Raw genomic sequence first — 26,604 nt, forward strand, 5'->3', positions numbered from 1 at the left:
GTTCAATTATAAAATCAAAAAAGTGGGTTTAGTTCCTTCACTTTCTAGATTTTGAATTATATTTACCTTTCATAAAAGCCCTATTTTTCCCTCATCATCATTTTCAAGAGTTTTATACAAATTCTGGCTGATATAAGATAAGCAAAATAAAAGGCATACAGTTTTAAAGTGATAAAACTCTATTGTTCAACCATTACATTGCCGTATTAAAAAAAAACTCAAAAGAATTTATAAAGTATCAAAATACATAAGTGAATTTAACAAACATGTATTTAAAAAGCATGTAGAGTTTATATTAAAAATGAATAATATAATCATTAATGAAGCATAAACACATTGGTACAAGAATAAGCAAACAGTCTGACAGAACCTAAGAATCCAGAAATAAAACTACATACACAAGGTCGTTTTATTTACTAAAATAATATCAAAGTAACTCAGAAGTGGATATTAATCTTCTATTTGCTTACATCTACTGGTTAGCTGAATGAGAAAAACATAATACTCAGCTTTATTTCATACACTATATAGAAAATAAGCACAGGTAAATATATAGCAAATGCGTGAAGATTAAAAAAAAATAGCTACTAGGGAAAATAATGATACCATTTCCATACACTGAGATACAGTGTTCTTTTTCTTTAAAATCTGTTTTTGTTTTGATAATGTATATGTGTTGGGGGGAGGGAGTCTGATAATGTAAGTGGAGGTCCCAGTGAAGGTCAGAGGTGAAGGATTCCCAATGGGTTTATAAGGAATTATGAGCTACATGATGTGTGTGCTCAGAATCAAACTCTTTTCTAAGAGTAATCCATGCTTTTAACTACTGAGCTGTCTCTCCTGCCTGGAGATACAAGGTATTTCTTAAACAGGACACAACAATAAAAAGGCAAGTCATGGCTCCAGAGGAGGCTTCTGCAATCCTGTGTGCACTTGTTGGATAAAAGATTCATACCAAGAATGCATTAAGACCTCTTACAAGTTAATATCAAAAGGATAAACAAGCACTTCAAATATGGCAACAAAAGTTGACATTATATGTAGATCAGTGGTCGTGACGATGGGTTATAAAACTCCAGTGATTGCTGGGTGTGGTGGCTTACTTCTATAATCCCAGCACTCAAGAGTCTGAAGCTTTAGGGTTGCTTCAAGGTAAAAGCCAGCCAAGATTTCACTGTGAAGTCTTGCTTCAAAAAACTAAATCAAAATCATGCCTGGTATCACAAATATAACCAACTACTCAGGGCCTATAAAGTCATGGCTCTTAGAGGAGAACCGACAACCATTACTTTACTAAATGAGGATAATCCCTAAGTACAGTCTAAATATTAGTCCTGGTATGTGCAGTCCCACCCCCATTTCAAGGAATTTCCGTTTGCAACAGACTGAGACCACAACAATAAAATACATCTAAAAGGCAGAGTTGTGGAGCCTGGTTTCATCGGATATACTGATAATGCAATTCTCACATTCAAGTCTTGTATCAAGTCACAGTAAACAGCTCAGGAAAAAAAAGGTAGAAGGATTAATAGAGCCAGAGGAGCATGATGTTTATTATGAACCTTTCATTCCCAGTACAGTCAGGAGTGACATCCATAACGTCCCAACAACATGATTACATAATCATGAGTTGAACAATAGACATGGCAAAGTGGACAAGGGAAGGACCATGAGACTTCAAGTCTACACAGTGGACTACAGGCAAATGCTGAGCGTGTTCTTCCTCAGAGAAGAGCATGCCAGATACTGTCCAATACCAAATGGTCAAAAAAAAAAAAGGCACACTGAAAATGTACATGCAAGTAACATTAGACAGACTGAGACTCATCTATGTAGGTAAAAAATTATTATATATGACAATGGTTAATAAAAAAACAAGCCATTAGTTTTGAAAAGAGCAAAGAGGAGTATATAGAAGGGTTTGGAGTGGAAGCAGGAAAGGAGCAATTGATGTAATTATATTATAATTTTAAAAAGTAAAAGAAGTAGGTTTCTTTTTACTACACATTTATTAAATTGGCTAAAAATTTTTAAATAGTTGGTAAAACAAGTACTGGTAAATATGACTGTAGCTAGGACTCATAACTAATTCTGCATTGTGTATGAATTACTTTCATTCCTTTAAAAAAATACCTACAAAGCCTTGTTGAAGTTAAATATTTGCCTAGGTTATGACTTTGAAACTCCATTTCTAGACATACCGATAATAAATGAATCCAAAGTCGTGAACAAAATATTTATGACTAGGTATTTTTTTTTAAAGAAATCTTAACTGAAAGCCATTCAAATATTTATAAACTTGAAAAAAGGACAAGTACTTATGACCTATTTAAACACGTTGACTTGTTGTTTAAGGTTTGAATGTGAAAAGGAGCTATAGCTGAGAAGAGCTTGCCAGCAGTGATGGCTTTGGATCATCCAGGCTATAGTTGTGGTTCTATTTGGCTTAGACTCTAGGTTGAGCCTCTGGCTCTGAGGATCTCTGAGCCTTGACAGAGACAAGAAATGACTGAGAGAGTTCTTATAGACACATTGTCTTCTGCCAATGCCAGCCAATGAATCTTCATTCATGTAGATCATATCCTCTGGAGACTGCATATGCTATACCAAGTATAGGAATGAAAGTACATTTCCACATTGCCACTCACTTAGTAATAAAAAAAGATTAAAAAAAAAAAAAAGAGGCCACAAAGTCTACAATCAGCACTACTTCCTACTTGTTTTAAAAATGGGGAAAAAATCTCCCTATAAATATATAGAAGTCTGGGTATTTTGAATCTATTTCTCCATCCACAAGAGAGAGTCATGCCAGTGAGTGTTTGTAGAAAGTTACATAGGTATCTATTTGATTTTATGCATGTTTGTTGATGTACTGATGAGTTTCTGAATGTTTAGCATATAAGGCTACAGATATGTATATGTGTTTATATATGAGTGTGTCTTGGGCTTTATCTTACTTACTCTAAATGCTAAGTAGTTTCAAAGGATGAGTCAGAAAGGAGAAGGGTTAGCCACTTCATGAATAAAGAATTCATTCAAAAGACTGGTTTATAACTGGTGAGAGGAAGTTTTGAACAATTTCTCGTAAAGTTACAATAGCCCAACCTGCAAAGGAAACCCCTCCTAGCTCTAAAATTCCAGAGTGTTTCCTAGAGTTTGAAAGCTGGCCAAAAAATGACCAAGCATTAAAAAGAGAATGAGGGTGAGGGTAGAGTCAAGGGCATGATTCCGTCTGCTTTTCTCCTCCTCTGATCCTTTCTCCCCCTATCAAAGTTCGAGATGCTCACTACTTTTTCAAGCAGCTACTGACTGCTCTTCTAAAACAGCTACTACAAGCATCCAATGGCCTTGAACTCATAGGACATGTAAAAGCTCTGAGTTGTGTGGAAATAGGAAAGACGCCTTAATTGTGGGTCTTCCTTTATGTGACACAGCATGCTTGCTGCCCAAAATATTGTTTAGTGAACAAACATATAAAAAGGAGGAAACTTCAAAGTAAATATTTTAAATGGTAATATAAACTATTTGGTGATAAAAGGGAAATATATCAGGAGGGATTTCTTTCATGTGCGTTCCATACAGATTCCGAGGAAGGGTGAAGAAAAGCCACCGGATGAAGTGGGTGGGAGTTGGAGACCAGAACCAAGACAGAGAGAGAACAATTGTTGTTGAGGACAGCTACACCTCCACATTTTCTGCATCTCAGCCCCACCCCATCTCTACTTTTATGACCTATGGCAAACAGTAGTCCCTTTAGTAACAAAATGGGGTAGCCCCGCCTATCACCTTGTTGACATGTTGTGCTCAACCCTACACAGTGAGAGAAAAACAAGTTACCAGTGAAGCAAGGTAGCCTTATCTTCTTACCCCAGATTTGGTAGCCATGATACCTCAATTGCTAAACGTGATGAATTTAGAACTGTTTGTTTATTACAGTTGTTTTGAAATAGGATCTCAGATTTCCAGGTCTCAGACTCTATATGTCTGAGGGTAACCATGAACTTCTAATCTTGTTGCCCCCATCTCCGAAGTACTAGGATAACAGTCATGAGCACCTTGCTCGCCTTGTTGATTCTTTTTGAGATTAAAGACAGCTGCAGACATCACGTTTGTTTTCAATTTCAAACCATCTACTGACTTTAAACTAGAACTCCAAACACCGCAACAAGCTTCCATTAGATCAGTGCCCCCAGAGTGACTCAGAGAGTTTCCTTGTAGGACTGTGGTACAGCTTTACAACTACATTCAGTCTGGTGTGTTTTTAGGCAGAGCATCAGGGTTGCCCAGAATTCCTGTGATCCCAGGGGACTCAGGGAAGTGGAAATGTAAGGAAGCAAGGACAGGAACATACAGATAACCTTTGTTAGACTCCTGATACCTCACAGGAAATGCAGTCATCTTCACCAGCTTGTCACAACCTGTGGAGTGGAGATGGAGATAACATCTTGTTTTGTTGTGCTTTGTTTTATTTTTGTGGGTTTTAAAACAAGGTCAACCTTTGGTGTCCTGAAACTCTCTATGTATCCCAAGATGGCTTTGAATTCTGGGTGATTATCTGGCCTCGGCCTCTCAAGTGCTGACATCACAAGGGTCAGCTACTTAGACCTTCCTAAGAAAATGTCTTTGGTTTTCAGGTGTCAAGAAATCTTAAGAAGCAAGTCTCAGGCAGTCAGTTATGGATACCAAAGATGCCTATTAAAACACGATTGAAGAAAAAAATGCAGTCATTTGAGATTTGAGTCAATTTGAGATTACTTTATTTTTCATTTTCTCTATGAAATTTATATACCTTCAGCTTTTTTACCTGCCAAATTGTGTTCTTCTGGAGAAATGACTTGTCCCATGACATGGAAAAACAATGTTAATCGTAGGTATAGGATGCTCCCTATACCTAGCTGGAAAATTATTACATGAAAAGATCTGTAGGTGTCCCTACTTTTGTTGTCTCAAAATGTTCAGCTCTTGGGGTTCAATATTTCCCACCATGAAATCCCCACTGAAAACAGAAACTAGAAAAATGAACTAAAAAGAAAAGAAAAATATCTATTTGAATTTTTCTTCTGGTGAACTGACTTTTTTTTTTTTTTTTTTTTTTTTTTTTTTTTTTTTTGCTATTTTAGGACATTTTCTTGGTAGCTGAAGCATAGCAAACAGATTTGTGTTTCTTTCCCACAGAGACCAAATGTCTTCGAACAACCTGTGAAATGGCACATGTTACAGGGTATGTACTGCAAAACATAAAAACCACTCTAGGGAATAACAGTTGCAGAGATGGGAGAGACAGAAGTAGCATCGTCATTGGAGATAGAGTTCTCATGGGTTATCGGGTGACCTAAGAAGCCCATGACGGAGAGAGGAGGCCTCTTCTTTGTGGCTTATAACATCTAGAAGTGGGTTTGGAAAAAAACACAGGTAACAGTCAACTGCAGGGCTGATTTTATGAGAACCACAATCTTTCAGGCAGTGAGGAACAGTTCAAAGGGGTTATGCATCCTCTTAGCATTCAAAAAGTATCTCCAGTGGTAAACTTCAGATCACTGCCTATGGAAATGAATCTTTTTTTCCCATTGTCTCACATGCTCCCTCCACTCATGTGTAAGGGACATGTCATGCGTACTTTGGCCAAGCCTCCAGAAGCTGTGGAAAACACAGGGATTCCCCAGCTACGCATCTACCTTCGAAGGGCCTGCTACAAAGCTGCAGCAGATCATTACCCCCTGGGACTTTACTTTGGTACTTCCTAATTCAGAGAAATGAAAGCAAAAATTACTCGCTTTGCATAGTTGAACCCAGAACAGAGTGAAATGAGAACACTGTGCCCATTTTCACCTGTAGCCAGATATTTTTAAATACTCCTTTTTGACCCAACACAAAAATAAAACATAGCTACAGAGAAAATAAATGCTAAAAGATTACGTTTTAAGATTATGATCCTGCAATTTCAAAAATCATTATCAGTATTTTGCCATTATAGCCAGGTCAGCAGATTTTCTTTCCCTCTAATAAGCCAGATCACAAATGTCTTAAGTCTCTGAGATCTGTTGTCTTCCATGATCTTTTATAGTCCTGTTCTTCCAGCATGAAAGGCTCCATAACTGATACATGAAACTGAGAGTGTCTTTCCTGAATCTATAGGAGCAGATGACAAAGGTGGAGTTGGCCTGTGGGAAACTATTTGCCATTCTCCAGTAGAAAGAATTAAAATTATTTTCTATATGTATAATATCAGATGTGCAATAGCACATTATGCCCTTTTTTAAATTTTCATTTATATCATATCTGTTCTTTGCCAGTTTATTTCTGGCTCCCATATGGGAAAAAGTTCCTTTCTCCATCCAAACAAGGACACTGAATAGTTTCCACTTTGATCTACAGGGCTAACTTGATAAGGACCGGGATGTGTTAGGTGTTGGGAAGCTGAGCACAGGATGCTCAAGGCTCTGCGGCCTCTTATCCTTCACTTACTCAGGCCAGATGGCCCTCCTTACCATTCCCAGCTCAGGCTCAGCTCCAAGCAGAAGGCAGGAGTGGAACCCATTATCTTTCCCACTGCCTGTTCCCACTTCCTGTGCTCCTCTCATCTAGATGGAACGTGAATCCGCTGACTTCCTGTTTCACTGCTTACAGAAGCTCCTAAATGTCATTTTCAGCTTAAACCTTGTTTTTTGCTTTTTTCCCCCTCACTTTTACTTCAAGCCTTTGACTGATAACATTTTATTAGGTAAACATGAGTTTTAATGAGCTCTGCTTACTTCCGACTTCCCATCCGTGGCTCTTTGTCACATGACCTGGTCAGAGGCAGGCAGTTTACAGGAATATGTAAAGAAGCCAGGACTCTGTGGGCTTATTTTTCCAAGATATAGGATCAGACAGATTGGGCACAACTTGTGGCTATGTATGTGATTACGTATAGGACCTAGAAAACTCATTGTCCTCTATAAACCTCCATCTCATCTGTAAAATGGAACTAATCATGCGTGTTTTATGGATCTGAGAAGTAAATAGGACTCTGAATGCTGATTCTAAATACCCATCTCCCTCTCTCTTCCCCTGCCACTGCCACAGACTTAGCTCTGGCTGAAACTATTTTATCACAAGTCTACTGGTGTTAACCCCTGTTGACAGATACCCTAGGACTTCACAGTATGCCTTTCAAAATCTCCCTCTGCCAACTGTGAGGGTAACAACTCCCTTGTCTTCTAATCTAGTTTCCAATACATGCATCCCAAACACCTCTAGTTCTTACCCGAGGTCTTTGGAGTTTTCTCAGCTGTCCTTTTTTCTCCTATATTTCTAACCACATGGGGTGTGCTCAGAATCATCTTTGCAATATTGCCTCTCTAAGAATATCATTCTAACACTGTTCAGTGAACACACATTTCCCTGTCACTCCCTTAGGGTACATCAGTCCTCAGAACAGTTTACATCTCAAGGATATCCTAAATGCTTAATGGACAGTGCATACAGCTAATGGGATGGCAAGACCTTATGGAGGTGGGGTCTAGCGGGAAAAAAAAATAGATCTTTGAGGCAATCCTTGAGGGAGATATTGTGTTCTTATCCCTTCCCCTTCATTTTTCAGTTTTTAGTAAAACAGAACAAGCAGCTTTCCTTTAAGCCACACTGTGGCCACCATGATGTATTGTTCCATTTCAAGCTGCCAGACCAAATGACCATAGACAGAACCCTCCGAGATGGTGAACTAAAATATACTACTCCTCTTTGCAAGCTAATTTCCTTTGGTATTTTTTTTTTTTTTTACATCAAAAGAAAGCTAACTGGCTTAAATCCTTGGTAAATGCTTCAGTGCTTCCCGGGTTGGCTTGCTTGAATTAGGAGTTGTCGTAGACACTTGAGAACAACCTGGAGGAAATAAAATGGGCCATTCTTCTCAAGCAATGTGAATATCACCATGAATGAGAAATATTCTCTTCTATTTACCTAGAGCGCTGAGGTAACAAGTCACTAAAATTGGCTTTGTAACCATAATTCATAATAACCACCAATCCAGATAGCCTATTCACATATTCATTACCTGCTCAGTAAGGAAGTGTGGGTGAGGACTGTGAGTACCTCTAAGCCTTAGTTTCTTTTTCAGTAGAATGGAAAGAAAACACACACTTAGTGTTGAGGGACAGCTAAATTAAGTGAGGTAAAGTACATGTTAATACCAAGACCTAAGTGCTTAATTAGCTATGAATAAAGTGACAAGTTTTCTTGTTCCATAATTCTCCCAAGAATCTATTGTGATAGTAACAGTAACCTTCTTTAATTGCAGTATCTACTTTCCTTCCAGTTAAAATAGTTTCTTATTTCAAGTTAATAGTTTCTTAATTCAAGAGTGGCATGCCTACTGGATCACCTCGGAGAATTCTGAGCTCTTACTGTGTAACCTGCTGCAGTAATTAGAGACTGGGAGATGATACTTAAGGTTGTTAACTGTGCCTGGGTAAGATTTTTTTTTTTTTTACTGACCAATATTTATGTAAACTGGCCACATACCACGATTTATATCAGAGAAGGGCTATGTTCGATATCAAGACCCTGCCTTTGTAGAATTGGGGTTCTACTGAAGCAAAAGAGATAAGCAAGTGCTACATGAATAAATGTGAAGGTGGTAGAGGGACATGGTGGAGAAACAGAGGTCTGAGAAGGGACAGTAAGGAATCAGAACCATCTTTTCAGAGAACAAACTGTGTGATCACAGGCAAGATGATGACTTGTGAGAGACAATGAAAAGATAATGACTTGTTGGTCTTTTCAGTCTGAAACAAAGTTGATAGCCCAAGCTGTCCTGGACCAGAGCATCTACTTGCTTCTGACTCTCTGCTGCTTACATTAAGATATAAGCCACGACAAAACACCTGGTCTTTTGTTTGCGATATTTCATTATTTATTCTTTGAAATTTTTCATATGTGTAGTCTCTTATTGTTTGAGAATTTAATACCTGGATATCATGTGCTTTTGATGAGAGATACTTCCTACTCATTCCAATACCCTCCCATCACTCACCTCTTAACTTTCTGGACTGTTTTTTAAAACCTACTGAATCTGCTTAGTGACTCCAGTGAGGCAAAAGAGCAGAATCAAACTTTTGAGTTGACCACCACAGATAATTCAGCAAAACAAGATTCCTTTCAGTAACAAGGCCCTATGATTCAACAGAAGTCTTATACCCTGAAATCCAGTCCTGATCCTGAACAAGTTATTTAACATTTCTCTGCCTCAGTTTTCAAATAGAAAGATGCTCAGAAATGCTTTTTATATTGTTTTTTTTTTTTTTTTTTTTTTTTTTTTTTTTTTTTTTTTTTTTTTTTTGTATGTAGGCTTGGCTGGGTGGCCTGGTACTCCTGTATTTCAAGGGTATCTTCTAATATATATCTCAGCCTCCTGAGTGCTGGGATTTTCAGCCTGGCTGACTACTGAAGCATGTGATTAGAAAAAGACATCTATCTATGCCCTAGTTTCTCTGTTCGACAGTACAGAAAGCCATTTATTTATTTATTTATTTATTTATTTATTTATACCAAAATACCTTTAATCAAGAGATTGTGATCTAGGCCACACGGAGCCCTGAAAATATGTTTGCTCAAGTCCTATGAACCTTCTGAAATTTAATAAAGAGAGCACTGTATGTATGCATATGAATGTGTTTTGGGCTGTATTCTTCCTCTGAGAAGAGATCCTGTAGCACTTATTGTAATGTAGTTCATCACTGTTCATACGGGTTAAGAGCCATTGACTTGAAATGGGGCTAGAAACATAAATTATTTATAGGGAAGCAATAATATTAACTTATATATTACAAGTCTCTTACTATTTGTGACATGCCCATAATTCATCTCATTTGAGCTCAAGACAGGTAGCTACAATAGGCATAGCATAGCCCAGGGTAGCAACTAATACTGTGCTCCTGGCTCTTTACTATTGGAGGCCATTGCTGCTTACCACCTCCACTTGAACTGCACAAAGCAAGGGCAAGGACCACAGTATGACCTTAAACTATTCAACTCCACTTAATTACCCATTGTCGTAGAAGCACATAAATACAGGATGTCCCTTTGCTCTGCCATTCTGCTTTGCATCATTATCAGAAAGACAAATGTAATTCATGTCCAATTACTCACTCACCGCAAGGTCAGAATATTTATTTTTATCGTACTGGTGATGTTTACGATTAGTGGTATCAGTATTTATTCATGGCTAGCCCAAACCAAACATCCTGTTGATATCTATGAATTGCTATATAGTTATTATCACAGGTATGCTGAGTCACAGAGCAAATAAGAAGTTTATGAGCCGACAAGGAAAAGGCTGCAGTGAGGTAAAGATAAGGTCCCCTGGGTAATCACTGATGTCTTGTGAAATAGATGCATTGTTTATTTATATTGTTCGTTTATTGAGCAGAGGGTGCTTGGGAAATTGAAACTAGCCCAAATAGTGAGGATTAAACAAAATTTACATCATTACCTTTAAAATGTGCTGCTGGCATGTTTTGGTCCAATTTATGGACAGCTCATTTTAGCAAACAGTTTTTTCCTCTGCCTCATAGAGAAGAGCTTTGTTTAGCTCTCAGATGTAGACAGAAGTAGGAGCGGTAGAAAACGAAAGGAAACTCTTCTGGGTGGGGTTCATTTGCTCAGAGATCTGGAGTAGCATTAACTGGTATCCTACCAGAATCCCTGTAGTCAGTTCCTGAGATTATAGCGACAGTCTTGAAAAGGAGAACCCAAGCCCTCAGCTGTAGCAATGTATATGGTTCATTTCTTTCCTTATTCATACTCAGCCAAACAAACATATTTTATTATCTTTAGTCACTGTCATCAAGACAGAACCAATTGCCTGAAGATGTCACTAGTTCTGGGTCTTTACAGATGGCATTGTTATAGATTGTGCCTGGGATTCAAATCATTTCCTTTTTCTAGATACCTGTAATAATATAGTTAATAGGTGTGTGTGTGTGTGTGTGTGTGTGTGTGTTTGCATGTGTCTGTGTGTCTGTGTGTGTGTGTGTTTCTTAAGCTGTGTCCTTATTCCTCTTAGAGTCTTGTGCATACTAGTAGTCTGGAAAACAAGTCTCTAATTGTGGTTCAGTGTGAGAAGGTAGCTATTATAATTGGACAAATACTTTTTCTCTGAGCTTCTGATTTTGCACTTATGAAATAAAGGCATAAAACAACTGGTTTCTGTGGTTCTTTCCTATCCACCACTCTATATTTTACTAATACTCTATCTAGCTTCTGTAGGGTATGCTGTCATAACTAATGTCCAAGACAGTTCTCCTATCAATATGATAAGCCTAAGTTAGGGGCAATGTGAATAATGTTTTAAGAATCTTTTGTTGAGAGAAGATGAAATAAGAATCCTTTATGCAACATAGTGTCCAAAAGACTAAAGGTTGGGATTTGAGTGCATAATATTACATGAGGTTTTAGAACTTAAGGATCTAGGAAAATGGTTCTGAGGATAATGTGCTTGGTATACAAGCATGAGGACATGAACTTGAATACCCTGCACCCACAGGAAGATGGTCAGGGGGGCATGCATCTCTAAACTGATTATGGGTCTTGGGAGAGATGGAGACAAGAGGATTCAAAGGACTTATTGTCCAGCTAGTCTAAGAAAACAGATTCAGTAAGAGGTCATATCTCTGAAAATAAAGTGAAGACTTATAGAGAAGAAGTCACATACCTGTTGTTGACTTCTAGACTCCATAGGCAAGCACATACATGTACATGTACCTTCACAAAACACACACACACACACATAGAGAGAGAAAGAGAGAGAGAATTAAATAAAGGCAATTTAATAAAGTCCGTCAATGAAAGAGAGGTAGAAGAAGCTACTCTCTGTTTTGCTATGCGTAACTCAGTTCAACTCATATGTTTAATCAATTGTTCAATTCGTTATTCCCTATCTGAAAGAAGTAAGGAGTAAAGAGATGTTCACATACTCATTAGGTGTACACATACCAAAGTAGAAAATGGTTTGTGGCTAATAGAGAAAAAGGAAAGGAAATCTTTATCTTGGAACTTATAAGTGTCTTTGATATTTAAACAGTATGTGACAAAGATTAAATATTCTGTATACATTTAGGTGAAAGCAATAATGGTGATGAAAGTCAGGAAAATTCCTGAGTTGGGAATTCTCAACTCTGTGTACCAACAGCCGTTATAGCTAGTATTATATAGAAGGTTTGAATGGGCCTTACCAGCTGGTGAGACATGCCCTTGACAGGATGCTTGTCTATAAGCTGACAAGTGACTCAAGCAGCACAACGTGGTGGGTGTCATCCTGGGGTTTGTGTTATCCAGAGGACATCTGGTAATGTCTGCAAGTATTTTTGGTTTTCACAGTTCTCAGAGGCCAGAGAGCTAAGAACTTGTATGACACATAAGACAGTTTTTCAGTAACAAATTACTATTCAGGACAAAATATCTTAAAGCTGAGAAATTCTGAAGACTTTGATAAAAATGTTTAATTCCTCACATATTCAGAGCCATGAGGAGAATTTGAAATTGACCTAGACAAATAAGAATTGAATAAGCAACTGTATTTCAAATAACAGTTTCAAAGGAAGATACCAGCAATAAGATTAGGGGTCAGGGAAGAAGAAAGGAGGGTTAAAAAAATTAAGGCTAGCTATGCATAGAAATGCCAAAATAAAATCCATTATCTTGTGTTCCAACTAAAAATTTTTAAAAGAATAAAATGATTATTATTGGCTTGTAGAAATATAAATTTAAAGACATGCAGTACTAAATGATTATAAAAAATAATACATATATGAATTGGAATTGCATGGATATATAAGAGTAGTTAGAAGGTCAGTGCATTTACTCTTATTTTGGCATGCTGTATGTGTTTAAGTTTTTTCTTTATTTATCTAGCAATTTCAATGTACAGGCAGTACTTTTAAATTCAGAGGCAGAAATGAATCTAAGTTTGAATTTTTAAAACTTTGTGCTCTTGAGGATTGAAGGGCGCATGGTAGTAAGAACAGTAGCGTAAACTTCAGTTTAGCTGGCAAGCATAAGGGGCGACAGGCCTCCTCACTCACTCCCAGGCAGAATGTAAATTGTTATGACCCCTTTGGAAGACAATTTGGCAGTATAACAACAGAGCCTTAAAAATATTCATAGCCTAGGACCCAGTCATTCCAACTCTGGGCAGCTAACCTAAGGAAATAATAGTAATAAAAAATAGGCACAGAAAAAGTTTAAATGTTCATTTAAACTTGATTTACAATGATCAAAATTGGGTTGTAATGACTATGAATAGAAATTATTCTAAATGACTAGAAATGGCTCAATGCTATATCACACCATACTAATTCCATATGATCCAACATGAGGTCACTGAAGATAATATCTACAGTGATTATTATGAGATATGAAACATGATACACAGCTTTATGCAAGGGTCTAAATATATGGACTAATATACGATAGCTGCAAAATATAAACTTCTGAAACAGTCTAGAAGCTTAGAAAGAGGTCTGATAAGATTTTTAACAGGATATAAACATCTTTCAGATATAAAATATGTCATTTTTCTCCTTTCTTTGCATTATGCTATTATGTAATTATGTTAAGTAAAAACATAATTCTTATAATCAGACAAAAACATTGGGAAGACACATCAATTCCAAATCTTAGTCTGATACAGTTATCTGTTAAAGAAATACTATCTCATTTAACACAGCAATCATTTTGAAAACAGGAACCATCATGATCGTTTATAAAGAAAGAAAAATCTTAGGTCTGATATCCCATCTCTGTTTCCTTTGTCCTCTCTGGTCCTCCCTAATGATGTTTTCTCTGAGTTCCCACCACTTTTTATGCATAGTGTATAGCTACTTATATGACAAAATATTTTTTACAGTAAATACATGGATAAATAAAAGAATAATTTACCTAAAATGAGAAGTAGAGTCAGCCTGGTAGGTCTAACTTCAAAGTCAGTGACTGCTCCAGATATATTGTGGACAAGGCCAAAGTCCATCCCTCAGCACTTTGGCCAGTGCAAAGCTTATTGTTGGGACAGGGTGGTGTCTAGCCTGGGAGTTATACATTTATCCAGCAATAAAGGTATCAATGCCTTCAAAGCACAGCAAAGGGCGTTCTCTGTGAGAGGTGCCTAACAGAGCAGCTGGTAATGATTATGATTCCTATATTTTTCCTTTGAAATCTCCTACTTGTTTACTTAACAGGACATTGCTAATCTGGAAGAGGGCAGATTGGGAACTCCATTTGTAAAACAGAGAGCGGGCCTTACAAAGAATCTGGATTATGTGTATGCAATGGTGTTTCTACAAGGTTCTGTTCAGTTGAGATGATTTAAAAGCAAACCTTGGCTGGCTGATCATAAAAGGGGCCAGATTATAGAAGGGATTTACACAGCTATTACCATGGTCTTAGCCAGTGGGTTACAATGCTTTAGTGGTCCCTAGATATTTAAGATTAATGGCTGAATTAGCAGTGTTATTGTTACAAGATATCTAGGTGATGGGAGCCATTTGACACAGGAATTTTTAGACCCTATAAGAATGTACAACTGTTTACCAGAACACTGTGATAACCACAGATTGAAGCTGTTTTTAATTCAGCAGGCTAAACATCATGTTGAATGGGGTTTTTTTTTTTTTCTTTTGAAATTAGAATGTATATATCAGTCTAGATATACTTTTGCTCATCCAGGTAAAATGAACAAAATAAAGATTCACTTTTTCACTAATTAAAAGATGAGGAACTAAAATCACCAGCCTAAAAACAAAATCATTACAGAAAATCTGCTATGTAAATGATTCCTTCTAAAACCAAGACTTTAATTAAGGGATTATCTATGTAATACAAAAACAGTTCTTTATTATATTTCTCCTTAAGTATTTCTATTGGGGTGGTTGATAGATTAAAAAAAAACCAAGAGATTCGGTTTTAATTCTATACTAAATTCATTTGGTTAATCAGCAATTTCCAGAACCACACAAAGAAAGCATGAAGGCAACAACCTGAATTCTCTAGTAAAAATGTTCTTCAGGCCATTAAGGAATTCATTTAAAAAAGAAGTCCTTCTTGAGGACTATTGAGATTTGAAGGCTGTTCTAGACAGCTGGGATACTCAGACAGGAAAATGTAGCACCTTCCTGTCATGTGCCACAGAATGAAGCAAATCACGTACATCATCTGAGTTCTTAACACTAAGCTCTCTTTCAGCACTCCAGTAAAACAGACATGACTACAACATGAAATTTCTTTTATTCCCCAAAGAGATGATTGCTCTTAAAAGCCAGAAATCAATATCAGAAGAAGATGGTATTAGATTCTCTGGAGCTGAATTTCAGGTAGGACAAGCCATGAGACATAGGTGTTGAGAATTCGAGTACTCTAAAAGAGCAGCAATCTTTCTTTACAGCTGAGCTTCACTCTGACCACAAGCCTTTCCATTTTGAAGCTAATATACACATTTACCCAGGAAGAACTAACTAAACCTCCATGACTCCACTTCCTGGAACCAAGTAGCATTCGAAAATTTAAATGCCTAAGTCAATCCTTCTCCCCAGTGAAAATTAGCAAACCAAAAGAATAAAATGTGTGGATTGCAATTTGGGTAACAGGCCAGCATCACAAATCCAGAAAGACAAACAAAAGCCAAGATATAGATACTTGATGACAACTCCATCATTGATTCATCATATAGACATTTGTGAATCATCAGAGATAATGGTGGATCTCATATTTAGTGATAAATAGTTTGAAAGATATCTGTGGTCTAAGCAGATTGCAAGGTAGTAACTTCATAGGAAGAATATAAACGTTATTCCCAAATCCTAAGTACAGGTGCATAAAATAAAGCATAATAGATTGCAAGGTTTCTTTAGTATTTTTAAATAAAGGAACTTTAGTTATGATAGTGTTTGGGACAAGAAATGTAATCATAGTCAAAAAGTTTGTTTATTGTTTCTGCCCACATTGGGATATTGAGAATTTTTCATGGACACAAAATTACGACCTGACATACACATCTTGGCATATGCACACAACAAAGGCATTGGCAATTTCTCTACTGTGTATATGAAAAAGTATGACAATCAAGAGTGTGAGCTTGAGCATTGGGTAGTCATATTTTCTTAGGAGCTAGTTGGCTTTAAATATCACTTTTACTATTTCAGTGAAAAGTCAGGTGTTGTGAAAGCTAGAGTAGAAACATGTAGAGAGGGTGCCTTCTATAGAGAGCTTGGGATATGCAGCTAATAAATAATACTTCTCTCTGTAAGCTTTGACAGATGCTCCATTCTAATGTTTATTTTTAGGATAGACATAAAATAGTGAAAAGAAGAAAAGGGGGCAGGAGGAAAGAAAAGGAAAACAAAACAGGAAAGCTAAATCTGCAAATAGATTTGGTTCAAACTTCCTTAACATAGAGAAAGGTCATTACACTTGACTTTCAAGCCTCTTCTGATACATGAGAGAAGTCAGCACACACCAGTCATTAATTTACTATTGCTAGGAAAAGAGATCAGAAACAGGGAGAGGAAAAAGCATTCATCATCAAGCACAAAATACTAACTTGTTGGTCTGTATAACATTTTGCTGGGTGGAAAGATTAGAATTTTGGCAAGCATCTAAGGCTCTCTGATGTCTTGAAATAGTAATTTAGACAGCCATGGGGTCTTACAGACTTTCTGGTACAGGCCTGTAATTCCAGCACTTGGACAGTTGAAGTTAAGGCAGGAAGATCATAAGTTTGAGGCCACATATTTAAAGTAAGAACCATCTCACAAATATCACAAAGGAGGAGTAGGCTCATACTTCGTTTTCACTTGCTTAGGAATTCTCTCTCTCTCTCTCTCTCTCTCTCTCTCTCTCTCTCTCTCTCTCTCTGTGTGTGTGTGTGCATAGTTTTTATATGTTGTATAGTTTTTGATATTAGATAATTAACCCCACCTTGGAAACAAGAACATCATAGCTTGGAGTGTAACATTCTGTAACCTGGATGTGGTGGTGCTGGATCTGAACTCAGCTGACCAAAGGCTACCCTGTTAATTACTATACCATCTTACCTTCTCAAGACTCATGCTAGTCACACACTACCTGGGAAAAGCATGTTTTCTGCTCTTTCTTCCCTGATACACCACTTGGTAGCAGCCTTTGGTCACAAATGAAACTGGACCTTGACCTTCACTGATGAAGATCTACAGTCCTTACTGAGATTACACAAGAGGAAATGATGAGGCATTTTTTCTGAATGTTGAAACTGGTCTCTTTGTCCATGAACACAGGCACCGACAGAAAGAATGCTTTGAAGAAATTCCTCAAAGGTAAAAGGTAAGCTTTCTTCTACTGAAGTTCTGATGAAGTCCAAAAAGGAAATAGAACCTTGCATAATTCAGGCCTGAGTGACTCTTCCTTCAGTCTTAACTGCAAATCTGGGCCACATTCTTTCTCTTTAGTATTAGTTAAATACTTAAGCCCCTGAATCACTAGGCTGTCTACCAGCCAGTGCATGTTCTAGCCCTTTCACCCTGCAGTGGAGCTTGTAAGAAATTAGGCACTCCAAAGATCCCACATTCAAGTACTGAAAATGATCCAACAGTGAAATCAATCATCAGAGACAAAGGTGGACAAGTGAGAACTTTAGGAACTACTAATGCTGAGTCAGGGCCTTCATACAACCTGCCAACTTATAGAAGAAAAAAAATTTCATGCATTCACCTATAACTGTAACCATTCTTCTTCCAGAAGCCCAAATTCCACCCTGCTCTGATTCTGTGTATATTGTTGCATGATGGAGAACAGCTGTGTTTAGCCTGCTCTTTGGGAGGGCAGCCAAATTACTCTAGGCACTGATAGAGCCAAATGTAAAAGCAGGTATAGTCTTCTCTAGGTGACTAAGGAAGAAAACAGACACTATCAAAGCCTTATGGGCACTGAGAATCAACCACACACTCCTGGAGGCAAGCCAGGACTCTAGCTATAAGGATGCTCAGATGGTGGGAACACTACAGTCTCTAGAATATCATTGTCTTCAGCATAGACTATTTCTCTACACAGTACTCAGTACCATGCTTAGCTCCAGGCTCATTGAGTAACTGTGTAGGACCGTTCATGTAAATCTCAGAATAAAAGCTGTATCTGCTATTCGCTAGTTTAGGTGATTAATTGATAAATAGATGTTTGATACCATTTTGTTTTTGAAACAAACAAAAAAAATGATGAAAGCCAAGAAGACAAATGTGAACAAAGCAGCAAATGCATAAACAGCTACAGGTACTGGTAACGGAACCTTCGTCCCATAGAATAATGAGGAGCTTGTTTAGGGGGCTTGCAAAGAAATAAGCACAAGCCTAAGTTTCCCTATTGTGCACCCCAAATCTCTTTTCAGGAACACAATGTAGGCAGCTGCCATGGCCTTGGCAGTTGTTACCATACTTGTAGAATACTGACACCTTGGTCACAGGGATGAAGAAAGAATACATATGCTGGTTAGAAATTAGTCAGATGGCATTTTCTTAAGCTTTGCTTTCATTTCTCAGTGAAAGGTTGATGCATTTGGTTTTCCTGGCATGTCATTTCAGTAAAAGCCCATAGTTATACCACAGTTTCTAGAAGCTTTTGACAATAGAACCATATAGTGAACATTGAATTGTAAATGGCAGGTGTTCACTGTGGAACATTAGGAGACTTCCTCACAAATCCTAGATATTGACTCTCTCTCTCATGTGAAATGAGGACCTTTGATCAAGTATGTCCTGAGTCCCCCCCACCCCAATACAAAGGTATCTATGTCCTCTTGAATTTTTCACTGAACCCCATTTTCTCATGTTTCCTGTGTGTTTGGCCTTAATGATTCACTGTTCTAATAACCAACTAAAAGCCCAGTGTTATAGTAACAAGGACCCAATGATCCAGACCAGTAAGATTACAAGTCTGTCTTTTTCCTTATCATCATGGAGCCCGTATCTAGTGGAGAACAAAGATACCCATTGGGCAACACATTTCACAGATGTGACCAACCATTATGGATGTTCAGTGAACATCAGAGAATAGTAATTAAAAAAAAGAATGCAATACCACAAGACAAAAAAATATAAGGAGTAGGTGTCTCATCTTAGAAGGTCCTGTAGGTCTCAAAAGGAGGCTTCTAATCTGAGAAGTAAAGGATTGAAAAACTATACAGCCATTTAAAAGGAGGCTGGTGTGGTTACTCGGTCTTGTATTCTCAGCATTTGGAACGATGAGGAAAAGAGTACTGAGTGCTCACATAAAGTGACGATTTAAGAGACAATTGAAGCAGTCAGTAGAAAATGTTGGCAGTCAGGTTAAGAAGAAAAGGGGGAGAGGGGCTTTGTGGAGAGGGGTTGATATAATTTTTTTTCGTACAGAGATGCATGAGTAGTCTCTTGAGGGCAAACCTTTATGTTATAGAGGAACAAATGGAGATGACTGAAGAGGGCAAGGTCCCCCACCAAGACCCTTGGCAACTCAGAGTTCATATGTCTGTCACAAAACCCAAATACATAAGCTAGAGGGGTGTAATATAAATGCGTTCTTTTGTTTTAATTTGACAGAGGTTTCTGTGACTTGGGAGTTTCCATAAAGCACAGAATTTTTTTTTTTTTTTGGTTTTTTTTTTTCAAGACAGGGTTTCTCTGTGTAGTCCTGGCTATCCTGGAACTCACTCTGTAGACCAGGCTGGCCTCGAACTCAGAAATCCACCTGCCTCTGCCTCCCAAGTGCTGGGATTAAAGGCGTGCACCGCCACTGCCCTGCAAGCACAGAATTTTTAACCTAGGCCATGAAAGACAAGTTCTAGTCTCAGAAGAAGAGAAGGGGAAAGTGAGAAATGGCTTGAACAATGAAAGAATGCATGGCAGAGAAAACCAAGTAGGATGCCCCTAGATCCTCTCCTCTCTGTCTGTCTCTGTCTCTGTCTCTCTCTCTCTCTCTCTCTCTCTCTCTCTCTCTCTCTCTCTCTCTCTCTCTCTCTCTCTCTCTCTCTCTCTCTTCTTTCAGATCCAATTCTTTGGTCTCATCTTTAGCACTTCAACATAACACCAAGTACAACCTTCTTTACCTCCTGCCTACACCTCCTGTATATTCTACAGACCATCCCCTCCTGAACCCACTCCCCCAACTAGTACCTGTTTTCCAGCCTCCAACATCATCAGGCATTCCCTGTGAATACACTAGCTGAGCTGAGCATGAAAACAGGCAACATACAGACACCATACTCTCTTAAAATGCAGAGAGAAAGCAGAAATCAGAAAGAAAATTCCCACCCAACAAAGACAAACACAATTAATAACAACCAGAACATGTATCCACTGGAGCCCAGCTATCCTGTCACAGTAGGCTCTGAATATTTCAACATAGCTGAAACACAGGAAAAAGACCTTAAAACAACTGTATGAAGATGAGTATGGTGGTTCCTCGGGAAATTGGGAATTAATCTACTTCAAAACTATATCACTACATTCAAAACTATACCAGTTATGTCACTCTTGGTTGGTCATATACCTAAAAATATTCTTCCATACCACAAGGACAATGGCTCAACCAGGTTCATTTTGGCTGTTTTTCATAATATCCAGAAACTAAAAACCACCTAGATGACCCTCAATAGAAGAATGGATAAAATGTTTAATAAAAAAAAAATGGTGAAAAAGAAAAAAGAAAGAAATTATCATTGCAATGAATCTGTTATCAATTCTAACACCAAATAAGTTCCCAATAAATACCTTTTTCCATGTCACCCAAAAGTTGGGGGAGATGACAATAAATAAGGCACTGTCCAAGTTTCCATGGCTTATGTGGAAAGATAGGAAACATTGTCACACATTGTAATGCTTCCTTTTTTAAATATGAGTATTGGAGGCCGATGATAAATAATTAGAATGTATTTATAGGAGAATGCTCATGGTATTTATGCACTCTGTTCCTTGACAGGGAACATCTGGAAATTCATGAATCTTTGGGCCATAGTCACATCTTCAATATTTGGTTGGTTTCACATTTGTTAGAGTTTTTACAGCATACATGATTTGGCAGATGTTTAGAGTAGTAGGCGTGCCTGGCTTTTGATGTCTTTGAGAACACAGAGGCCTTCGGGGCTGGGATGGTGTCTTTCTATAGGTCATGTTCTTCAACTAATCACAGTGCAATTCATGAACATTAAACAGTGTCACTCAAACTTATATAAGAACCCATCATACAGGAAGCAGACATAGTTAGTATGAAGGGAAAATGGCACACTCCACATGGGCCACTTTCAAGTTCATTTAGTGTGGGGCAAAAGTAGCTGTGGAGATCTTATGGAACCCCCAGAAAGATATTCAAATTCCCATTATACTTAGAAGCTGTACTGGGTTTATTAGTTCCTTGCTGATAGTGACTTAAGTTTAACAATGATAGCTTGTTTACAACAGTAATGATGACTGAAGACTTATAGAGAAACGAATCCACATTTATATGCTTAACTGGATGTCTTTGTTCCATATAGATTATATGCAACATTTAAGGAAAAGTCTAACTTATACAGACTGTTTTACCAACATCTTGTTTGCTCTACATAGTACTCAGCTTAATGCTATTTTATTTATTTTGATTACATGATTGAGTAAATGAAGACTTATAATTTGTAAATAATAAAACATGTTATGCATATATATATATATATATATATATATATATATATATATATATGCATAGTATGGATTAATCAAGAAGTAGAAATTTAAAAGCATTAAGTCCTCTATATGTCTATATGGTGATGGTAGTGGTGATGTTTGTTATCATTATTGGTTCTTAGGAAACATGGAAATTGACCCCAATTGGGTAAGTGCAAGCAAATTCTGTTTTCACTGAATCTTACAGCCAAGAACCATATGAAGTTATAATTTTACTTTTTTATGAGTGCTGTGAATTCTAAAATCTTGTGCAGCATTTTATTTCCACTGATCAATCTGTAATCCTCCTTGAGCTAAACACAAATTTAAACATAGTCATCTAATTTTTTTTTACTTCTACCAAGTTTAGAGTATAAAGTACTCTTTCATGCAGATCAAAAGCAAAGCTTTCAGAAGCCACATGTCATGAGAGGGAGGGAGTCTCATTGCTTCCTATTCTACATACCAGAGTTTGAGGAGTGTTGGATGTGACCATGGAGAACAGTCTGTTTAGGTAAAATGACCTCACTTTCCATGAGTGTCCCTGCTAACTGTACTGAGATCTGTCTTGTGTTGGCAAAGGTGGTGGAAGACTAGAAGCTTAGTCACATTTGATGGCATACTGTGAATGGGAAACTTTTCCAACTATCTGAAACATGGGCTACTTCAGAAAATTGCTCTAATTAGCTAGACCATCAAACTTGAAGTCCAGAGCTGTTAACAAGGTGGGGCAAGTAGGCCAATGGCCAGGTAGTTCTCTACCCCAGGTAGATTCCATTTAAATACACTGTAAACACTTTTTAACCATCTTTTCATTTCAGTGTTTCTGGATAAAATTGAAACAAGTGGCAAAAGCCATGGTATGGATTAGGAACTTCAATTCCAAGCATAGTGATAAGAAGCTGTCTAGTGATTTGAATGAGCATGGCCCATATAGGATCATATATTTGAATGCTCTGCTTGGTCTCTAGTTGGTGGAAATATTTTGGTAAGGATTACATGTGACTTTGGTGGAGGAAATGTGTCACTTGCTATGGAGTTCTGAAGTTTCACAGTCTGTGTTCTTACATCTTACAGGTAAGATATACATATTCAGTTACTGCTCCAATACCATGCCTGCCTACTTGCCATACTCCCCACCATGATGGTTATGGACTCACTCTCTGTAATTGTAACAAAGACCCCAATTAAATGCTTTCTTTTATAGTTTTTCTTGGTGATGATGCCTCTTCAAAGAAATGGACAAATAATTAGAACACCTTTCCTTTCCAGTATATCCAAATATCCTATGCTTTGCCCATACTTTTTTGAAGATGAGCGTTCCCTCCATCATTTCTCCTCATGAATGTCATTTTACCTTCCTCACTTCTATTTGTGCTTCAGAGCACACATCATATTCTTTCTCTTCTAGGGCGTTTTCCCTGGTTTCTCTAACTGTTCCTGTGCTTCTGTCTCAGTATTTGTCTCCCATTTTTTGTGTGTATAGACCTCCGAGTTCTACCAGTTCTGAACTCTTCAAACAATGTGGTATATTCTGCTCTAGTCCATCAGCAATAACATTTACAATGTGTTCAGGTTCAGTGCCTTTGAAGTGGTACGCACATGCTAGGGGATAAATGTTTTCAATATATCCAGTCCTTTGTTGGCAAAATAAAGTGTCTTTTCTCACCATACTCAAAACAGTACCTATTATCAACATCATAACCTTGTAAGTATAACAGGTGATGCTCTATGAAACTAGTATATGGAGAAACAATTCCAATATCTTGTTGAAACTGGGATATTCAAAGTAGAATCTCCTGTTCCTCTGACTCCAAACTTCATTTCTTATCATTATGCTATTTGCTTAACTTTCGGTCATGGGACCAACTTGTCTCGTTTTCAGATTTCTTTTTGTAGTTAAATCTACCAAGCACCAAATGCATTTTCCAATTTCCTCGATCTGTAGATACTATAATAAACAACACATCCTCTTCCACAATCAGAGCACTAATTTTCTAAGCTGCCGGGAGCATTGGCTGCTGATTAGCTTTCACCTATTAAGAAGGCAGCTATGCACCCAAAATTGTAGCCTCATCCTCAGGTCTGTGAACTGAGCATGAGTCAATATACAAATACAAAAAAAAAAAAAAAAAAAAAAAAATGGGGTCTGTGCTTAAAATCAGGAAACTTCTTTAGGCAATTTCTTTTCTAGAAATCCCCATGAGATGAAGTAAGCCTCAACTATACCTACATGGCAGATAATTCAACTTCTTCTCTGCCTAATCTTGTTTCCCATACAGCCATTGTTAAGCCATTTATGAGGTGACTGTTAAATGGATTTCCTGCATGCAAATCTCTATTGCTAAGTGTTTTTTTTTTTTTTTGAAACCCAACCACAAATCAGAGAATATACACTTGAGTCTAAATTACTAAATAAATACAAATTTGCAAGAATCCATTTTGCATAGTTAATGATAAGACACATAGGTATTAAAAGGATGTAAGTTTTTTTTTTATGGGCTCTCTCTGACCCATAATATACAGGTCATGTGATTAGAAACCTAATCTGCCTTGAGATGATCAGTCAGATCTTTTGCTTCACTCTTTCATATGCTCACTGTAACTTGGTCTGGATTTGTAGCTTTCCTAAGCCTCTGTTCTGCATAAACTCCATTTTAGTATCAGGCAAGCTTTTCAGGTTCATCCCAGAGCCAGGAAAGCAGAGCCCTAGTGTCTCAGCATCCCTATAAATCCCATTATCCCTTTTAATGAGATTGGAGCTTTAGTAGCAATTTATACTTTAAGACAAATGAAGATCACTTTTTCAGTGGAGTAAGGCACTGACATAGAGGGTAGGAAAGATTTAAGTTAAGTACGCATTCCAATTGAATGATGCTCAGATAATAGCAGCCTGACCAGATTCAAGTCATGTTATAAACATTAAGCCAACATACATCTCTTCTTATTCTAGTAATGATCATTTCAAGTTCCTTACCTTACTTTTATAATCACAGAGGTATTATATTAAAATAAAAGGGGTTTTGAGACAAATGTGTTTCCTGTAGAAAGAAAATCACAAAGAAAGGATTTGAGGTTTTTTGTTTGTTTGTTTGTTTGTTTGTTTGGTGTGTGTGTGTGTGTGTGTGTGTGTGTGTGTGTGTGTGTGATTTCCTTTTATGGACCTCTCAGACTGGGCTTGAAAATACTTCTAGAGTGAGCATATATTGTCTAAGGGATATTCAATTTCCATTATGAATGGCAACAAGCTCTAGAGGTATACTGGATAACATAATACCTACAGCTCTGAACATGTATAGTGTATTACAATAATTTTAGAGAATACATCATAGTTTGAGAATTTTTAAATATATATTTTAATTAAAGTATAATTACATTAGAATAATATATAAATGTGTAAAGAAAATTTAATTAATATATAAATACACTATTTCCCTTCTTCCCTATGCCCCACCCTTTCCATTTTCATTTGTCGCAGACCTTCTTATGTCCCCACACTCACGCTGAGAGGTCTTATGACCAATACAAATAATTAAAGTCTACAAAATTTTATGACCAAAACAAACAGTCAGATTCTACCAGGAATTTAGGGAGAGGTTATACAAAATTTTAGCTCCATGATTATAATGATGACTTCTTTAATGTATACAAATGCAAAGACTCATCATGGTTTATAAAATATGGACTAGTCAGCCATCAACAATGTACCAAGACCACTCTCTTTCCCTCAGTTCTAAAATTTTTCTTCAGATATAACCAAGTTCATTTTAATTGAATATTCTGTAGTCATAACCATGTATCTCTAAAGAGCCATGCTAAGTAGGTTCCCCTTTCTCTGCACTCTAAGGCTTACAATGTTTAAGTATCTTACTGTTGCCCACACAGCAAATAAATATTTTATAAAGTTTCAAATGCCAGTCTCTTCTAATTCAAAAATATCCAATAGGCTTCATTTAATTTTTTACTTTCACTTTATTATGAATGTTTACTTTGGATAATTTTATTGTCACTTTATAAAGATTATTTTATTTAATTTTATATGTGTCAGGTATATATGTGTATGCACATGTGTATGAATGTGTGCTAAGCCATGCATGTATGTACATGTGGGAGCCTGAGGAATATATTAGAGTTCTCTTCCACTACTGACCACCTTATTCTCTTGAGGGTCTCTCACTGAACTTGGAGCTCAACATCCTCACAGTAATTTTGAAGAAATAATTGTGAACTCAATTATTAGTTGTTCTTTTTTCTTCTGCAACTCAGGCCCTGGAAAACTAAAATCTACCATCACTATGTTTGATTAATCCTATGGTTTTGAATATTTAGATACCTCCATAAACAAACTAATATAATTATTGTCACTCTCTAGTTCGATTATTTTTCTTAGTGAAATGACCTTAAGGTTTCTCTCTGCTATCACATATTATAGAATTTCTTGAACTTTATAGCTGCATTGTAGACCATTGGATGCATGTGTGCATGCATGTATACATGTTTTAATGACTATGCATGTGCTGTTCATGTTCTTTATGGATTCATACGTCAACAGACATCTACAGCTTGGCTTGGGAGAATCATATGAAGATAATAATGCAATGCTAATATTTCTTCTGGATTCCTGATTTCGGTTCTTTTGAATGGACATGAGATCCTGTGTTGGATCCTGTGGCCTTATTTTCAATTTTCTGAGTAGTGCCCACTCTGCCTCTCACTGTGTTGTACTATTTTGCACTACTATCACCAGTGTTGTAGTTTGTTACCAGAAAAAGTTCATCATGGTTGTTATTTTAATTTCCTTGATCACGATGTAATTCTTTTCAATACACCTTTTAGGCCTGTGTATGTCTTTTTGGAGAGATTACGTTGTTTGCTCATTTTCATTCACCACACTAATCTATGTAGCATAAATTACACAACTCTCTATACCACTAAT

General features: G+C 37.2%; 2 long non-coding RNA genes across 4 annotated transcripts in view; one reads left to right on the top strand and one right to left on the bottom strand.

Annotated features, from left to right (window-relative positions):
- Positions 1-13,977, bottom strand: part of LOC143434091 (uncharacterized) — a 70,101-nt gene extending 56,124 nt beyond the window's left edge. For 2 of the 3 annotated variants that reach the window (XR_013103300.1, XR_013103299.1), the window contains exons 1-3: positions 13,918-13,977; positions 12,213-12,382; positions 11,693-11,742 (exon numbers count right to left, since the gene is read on the bottom strand). This is a non-coding gene — a long non-coding RNA (uncharacterized LOC143434091). Of the gene's footprint in view, positions 1-4,801; positions 5,385-11,692; positions 11,743-12,212; positions 12,383-13,917 lie in introns of those variants that run through there. The other variant, XR_013103301.1, reaches the window with a different exon arrangement.
- Positions 13,978-17,250: 3,273 nt separating this feature from the next.
- Positions 17,251-26,604, top strand: part of LOC143434092 (uncharacterized) — a 92,366-nt gene continuing 83,012 nt past the window's right edge. Inside the window, exon 1 of the long non-coding RNA XR_013103302.1 lies at positions 17,251-17,328. This is a non-coding gene — a long non-coding RNA (uncharacterized LOC143434092). The remainder of the gene's footprint in view (positions 17,329-26,604) is intronic.

Source organism: Arvicanthis niloticus, chromosome 13, assembly GCF_011762505.2.
Source record: "Arvicanthis niloticus isolate mArvNil1 chromosome 13, mArvNil1.pat.X, whole genome shotgun sequence".
Classification (NCBI taxonomy): Eukaryota; Metazoa; Chordata; class Mammalia; order Rodentia; family Muridae; genus Arvicanthis; species Arvicanthis niloticus.